Source organism: Pleurodeles waltl, chromosome 11, assembly GCF_031143425.1.
Source record: "Pleurodeles waltl isolate 20211129_DDA chromosome 11, aPleWal1.hap1.20221129, whole genome shotgun sequence".
Taxonomy (NCBI): domain Eukaryota; kingdom Metazoa; phylum Chordata; class Amphibia; order Caudata; family Salamandridae; genus Pleurodeles; species Pleurodeles waltl.
The window spans coordinates 514,580,816-514,587,596 of NC_090450.1; positions in this window are offsets into that span (position 1 = coordinate 514,580,816).

Consider the following 6,781-nt stretch of genomic DNA (forward strand, 5'->3'; position numbering starts at 1 on the left):
GGAAAATTTATGTTTTTTTGTTATTTTCATTTAGATTTGAAAAGTAATTGTTGGGAGTATATTCTTTTGTCCTGAAGAAGGTGGTGAAAGGACTTTAAAGACCACCGAAACGCGTCAACGTAAATTGGCATTGCTGGACCTAGAGGAGCAGGCTTTAATCGAACAGGGATTGGTTACAGAAATCGAATGGCTTGTATTTACCAGAACTGGGACAGCTCATACACAATAGACCATAGTGGATGTCTTTTTTTTTTGTCTCCCTTATGTTGGATTTTGTCTTTTATATGTGATTCTTTTTATCAATTTCCCGTGCATTGGGTTTTGTTGGTTTATTATGTATGGTTCTATCTTATTTTATAACTTTATGGGATTGTATTATTAAATAACTATTTTAATAGATTCATTTACTTGAGATTGATCATTAGAGTGATTGAATGTTTGAGAGTGTGTGTTGAACGGCTTCTTGCTCCCCTTGGGGGGTCTTTCTCTTTCACTATGAATGTTCCCACTACACAGCAGTGGAGGCCGGCAGCTTTGGGAGGAAGGGGGTGGGCGGGAAGCACACACACACTCATTCTTTCACACGCACACATGCAAGCATGCACATCCATTAACAACACTCATAACATTCAAACATGCATGGACGCACTAAACATTCATTTTATAAGATCACACACACACACTTACCTTTAGCCTTGGAGGTCCCAGGACGGTTGGGACTGCTGCCTTCCCACATTGGCTGACCTTAGGTCAGCCAATGAGGGAAGGCAGCAGTCCCAGCCTCATCACAGAGTGGGATGGGGTCAGTGAGACTGCTAACCCCACCCCACTCTGTGACGAAGTGTCACTGATTGACACTCGCCCTGGGCACTTCAGGGCTTAAACCTGAAGCCCCCAGGTCAAAGTCAATGGGTGACCTTTTCTCGTCACCCAGGGGAGGGCCTCCAGGCACCTTTGCTGAGCCGAGGAGGTCATACCCATAGCGGCTGTGACCTCCTCAACCCAGCAAAGTTCAGCTCAGGCAGCCAGGAGTCAGCGCAAATCTTGCATGTCTGCTCCTGGCTGCCTGAGCTGAACATGAAGAGTGTCTGTCAGGCTGACCTTTGTTCAGCCTGAAAGACACTCATCATGAGGAGCAAAAGGTGGGGGGCGTGGCCCCTCCGCCCTAAAGGACGGGCTGCGCCTGCTACAGAGTGCTGCATACTTATTACATGACCTATAAACACTAATTGTAAATCAAATCAGTAAAGGTGCTGTACCTGTAGAAGTCATAAATAAGAGATTATTTGTTTAGTGCTTACCAATAAATGAAAGGCATCTTTAATACCAAGAGGCATCCCACCCTGTAAAGCGTACTTGTGTCCTTTGGTAGTGTTTGTCACTGTCCTGAAGATTTGTAGTAAAAATGAGTTGATGTTTTGTACTGGCCAATGCAAAAAACAAAATGTAGGCGTGAGTAGTACTGGATATATTTCCACTACCCATCATGCAAGTGGAAATGTGCGGTATTATTTTTGGTCAGAAAAAGAAAAGGGGCCTGTGGGAAAATAAGCAGCCTAAATCCACGGGAGGGGCAGAAGGAGCAGAAGGGCAGGTTGGCAGGAGATGAGGGACTGCACAGAGAGGTGTCCAATACCAGTCAAAAATCAAGCTAGAGGAAAATGGTCCCACCTAACCACCACATATAGGGTTGCATGATAGGTGGCAGCGAAGATGAGAGGAGAAAGGCTGCATATGTCTGGTGACCTATGTGACTATCTAAACTGTAGACTGCATCAACGCTTGCATATGTAATGTGAAGGGATATGCAAGAGCCACAGTCAAAAATTTTTTTTATTAATAATATGCCCACATGAAAAATTAATAAAGTGGACTTGCATGGACTCACAGGGCATTTGATGAAATTGATCACTAGGATAACTGTTGTCCGGATCTTGACTCGTGCATGGACGATGAAGGGCTTTGGAGAATCATAGTCTGAAGGGATGATAAAGATAGTGATTTCAAGAAAGAATAATAATAAATATAAATAAAGCAGACCTGACACATAAAGCACAGGGCTTAGAAGACAAACAAACAGAGTGGAAAAATATAAATCAATATGCCTAGAAGAAGAACAAAGGTGTATGATGTTGGTAGTATTTATGGGAATTCATTCTACGTGCTGAAACTTGGTTGCCCCTAATGCTGCTACGTTTAGTAAAATGAGCCTGACAGAAATATTGTTTTTTTCAAAAGTATTAGCACTACCCAGTTCTATTGGGATATTGGTCTGCCCTTGTGCTCCTGTGTTCTTTTGGCATAAAGATTGTTATGGAGTTGGGACCCAGTTTGTGGGTAGATTACATTTATCTTCTGCTAGAGTAAGTTTATTCTGATTCAAATTTCATCAGTGATGCAGGTGGCCAGTGCCTGGCAGAAGTAGCTATATACAGAACCAGCATGTACCCAAACGTCAACTGATTTGGTATCTCCAGACATAAATGTGATCATCTTGAGTTGCTTGGTTCATTACATCTGGGTCCAGAAGCACTGGGAAAAAGGAATCATGGGGAGCTTGATGTGAACCTGGAATGGTTCCTAGCTTTAGGAAAGTACCCTCTTTTTGGCATGTTACCCCCCTTTTCTGCCGGATGTCAGTGGGGTTGACTGCGTTCACTGGGATCCTGCTAATCATGACCCCAATGATTATGCTCTCTCTCCCCTTATAAATCCATAGTATATGATACCTAGCTACCAAGAGCAGTGGGGTTCCAGGGGATCCCTATGGGCTGCAGCATTTCTTTTTCCACCCATAGGGAGCCCATGCAAAGGCGTCGAAAGGACTGCCATTGCAGAATGTGTGAAATGGTGCATGCACCCTTTCACTGCCATTTACACTGCACCAGGTCTCTTATAAGTCACCCTTATTCCAGGCCTTCTAGCCCTGAAGACTGAGTGCAGAGTACATGTGTGTGAGGGCAGCCCTGCACTAGCAGAGGTGCCCCCACGACCTGCAGGACCATTTTCCCAGATGTCGTCAGTGCGGGGGCACCATTTTACGAGTGCCCTGGACATAGGTCAACACCTATGTCCAGCTTCACAATGGTAACACTGAATATGGCCATGTTTGGTATCAAACAAGTTGAAATCATACCCCAAGGCTTTTGAAAGCATTGGTTGTATGATTCCATGCACTCTGGGGGCTCCATAGAGGACCTTCAGTACTGCCATTACAACCTTCTGAGGTTTTCCAGGCATCCCCAGCTGCTGCCACCTCACAGACAGGTTTCTGCCCTCCTGTTGGTCAAGTAGCTCAAGCCCAGGAAGGCAGAACAAAGCATTTCCTTTGGGAGAGGGGTGTTACACCCTCTCCCTTTGGAAATAGGTGTTGCAGGCATCGGAGGGATAGCCTCCCAGAGCCTCTGGAAATGCTTTGAAGCGCACAGTTGGTGGCCTCCTTGCATAATTCTAGTCTACACTGGTTCAGGGACCCTCGATCCCTGCTCTGGTTTGAAACTGGACAAATGAAAGCGGAGTGACCACTCCCCTGTCCATCACTACCCCAGGGGTGGTGCTCAGAGTTGGCAGGGCACTCTGGGAGCATCTTAGTGGCCAGTGCCAGCAGGTGACATCAGAACCCTCCCCTGATAGGTACTTACCAGGGTAGCTGACTGTAGAAGGCTGGCCTGCTTTGTAGTGGGTACCAAAGGTACTTACATCTTATACCAGGTCCAGTTATCCCTTATTAGTGAAATGTAGGCAGTGTTCTAGCAGCTTAGGCTGTCTAGGGGTAGCTGCAGCAGAGCAGCCACGGCTGAACTACGAGACATGCAAATCTCCTACAATGCCACCATAGTTACACAGTACTTATTCAGAATAAAAGACAATACTCAGTGTTACCAAAAATAAAGGTACTGTATTTTAGTGACACAAGGCCAAAAATATCTTTGAGGCAATACTCCTTCTGGTGGTAAGTATTATACACAATATATACACTGGTAACCAAAATCAGGTAAGTAAACAGAAGAAAATACAATAGATTGCAAAGGGCCTAAGGGCAACACAAACTATATATTAAAATAGTGGAATGCAAATGCCAAATTCCCCCCTAGGCAAGTGTAGTGTGTAAGGGGGTGCTGGGAGTGTAGGAAAACACCAAAGGTAAGGAAAGTACCCCATCCCAGAGCCCAGGAAAGCAGGAGTAAAGTATAGCAAGTTTCCTCAGAACACACTATGAGTCGTGATGAAGAATTATGCAAGAACCAAGCAAGACTGTAAGCAACAAATGATGGATTCCTGGACCTGAAGACCTGTGGAGAGAGGAGACCAAGTCCAGAAGTCGAAGAAGAGCCCAGGAAGAACAGGAGCCCCTGCCTACCTGGAAGAAGGTGCAAAAGTGGCTTTTCCAGTTAGAAGAAAAGTACAGAAATGCACCAAAGAAGATAGCTCCGGGTTCCTGCTTGGTGCAAAAGATGTCCCACGTCGAGTTGTTGGATGCAGGCTGTTTGCTTCACTGGATTCTGCCAACAAGCCTTGGTTCAAACAAATATGCGGTTTGCATCAAAGAGGAGCTGCCTGGACCCAGGAGGGACCTGGGGGGTCTCAGCTCAGACTGAGGAGACAGAGTGGGCTCTCAGCACTTCAGAGAGCCCTCAGAAGACCAGGCAGCACCCATAGGAGTCCCATAACATGGGGACAAAGGAGATGCAAAGTGCAGTCATCGCAGCACTACACTGGAGGATCCCACACTGCCGAAGAACAACTCAGGGAGCTCTGCATCGCAGGATGGAGTGCTGGTGACCTGGGCTATGCTGTGCACAAATAACTTTTGGAAGAAGTGCACAGAAGCCCAAGGAGCTGCAGAAGACATGGAGCACAGGGGTACTGTCACAAGACGGGGAGGCAAGCTCTTACCTCCATCAAATGGAGTCCCAGAGTACCGGTTGTCGTCGTAGAGATGTGCCTGCTGAAGCAGGGAAGTGACTCAGTCACTCCACAGGAGATTCCTTCAGTTCTTCTGGTGCAGGGTGAAGACAGGCAGTCCTCAGAGCGTGCACGCCTTATAAACTGTTGCAATTGCTAGCTGGAGCTGAAGTGGCAGGTCACAGGAGTCGTCCTGGATACTTTGTTGCAGTCACAGCAGTTCCTGGAGCAGTCTGCGGTTGATCTGACGGTCAGAAGCTGAAGCAGAGGATGCAGAGGAGTCCTGGATGAATCTTGAAACCGAATCTGAGGAAACACCCAGAGGAGAGACCCTAAATAGCCCTGAGAGGGGGATTGGCTACCTACCCTTGTATGTACCTATCAGGAGGGGTCTCTGATGTCACCTGCTGGCACTGGCCACTCAGAGGTCTCCAGAGTGTCCCCACACCTTGGAATCCAAGATGGCTAATGCCAGGGACACTCTGGAGGAGCTCTGGGCACCACCCCTGGGGTGGTTATGGACAGGGGAGTGGTCATTCCCCTTTCCTTTGTCTAGTTGTCCGCAGGAGCAGGGACTGGGGGTCCCTGAACCAGTGTAGACTGGATTATCCAACGAGGGCACCATTTGTGCCCTTCAAAGCATTTCCAGAGGCTCCGTGAGGCTACCCCTCCCATGCCTGTATCATCTATTTCCAATGGGAGAGGGTGTAAAACCCCTCTCCTAAAGGAAATGCATTGTTCTGCTTTCCTGGCATTGAGCTGATCAATCCCCAGGAGGGCAGAAACCTGTCTGTGAGGTTGCAGCAGCTGGGGCTGCAGTGGAAACCTCAAAGAGCAGGTTCGGCCGTTCTGGGGTCCATGTTGGAGCCCCCAGGGTGCATGGGATTGGTTCCCCAATACCAGATTTGGATTGGGGGGTCAATTCCATGATCTTAGACACCTCACATGGCCATATTCGGAGTTACCATTTTAAAGCTATATATATGTATTGCCATCTATGTAGCGCACGCTTATAATGGTATCCCCCCACTCACGAAGTCCGGGGAATTGGCCCTGGACAACATGGGGGCATCTTTGCTAGTGCAAGGGTGCCCTCACACACAGTGACTTTGCACCTAGCCTTCAGTAAATGAAGGTGACTTATAAGTTACCTAGCGCTGTGAAAAGTGGCTGTGAAAAAGTGTGTGCACTATTTCAGTCAGGGTGAAGTGGCAGTCCTGAAAAAAGGTTTGTATGAGCTCCTTATGGACTGCAAAAGTAATGCTGCAGCTCATAAGGATCTCCTGGAACCCCAATGCCCTGTGTTCCTAGGTACCATCCATATACTAGGGACTTATAAGGGGGGGTCCAGTGTGCCAATCAGAATTGGAATATGGACTCACTAAACTGTAGTGACAAATTTGGTAAGTAGAGAGAGCATAAGCACTGGATTCTGGTTAGCAGAACTTCAGTGACACAGGCAAGCATACTGACAACACATATAGGCCACAAACTATGAGCACTGGGGTCCTCGCTATAAGGATCCCAGTGAGACAGGCAAAACACACTGACAAACAGGCAGAGATTGGGGGGTAACATGACGAAAGAGATGGTACTTTTCTACACTGACCAGCCCCCCTTTCAGGACTGTTTAGGGTCTCTCTCTTGGGTGGTTCTTCAGATTTGGATTGCAAGACTCCAGCAGGAATCCTCTGCATCCTTTACTTCACCTTCTTATCGATGAAACTGCATCTGGACCCTCCAGGAACTCTACAAACTGCAAAGAAGAAGCAGAGATGACTTCTGCAACATTTTATCCACAGCTCATGCCAACAACTGCAACTGTTTCCTGGTTGTGCATCCTTCGAGGACAGCCTGTCTTCAGCCTCTACCAGAA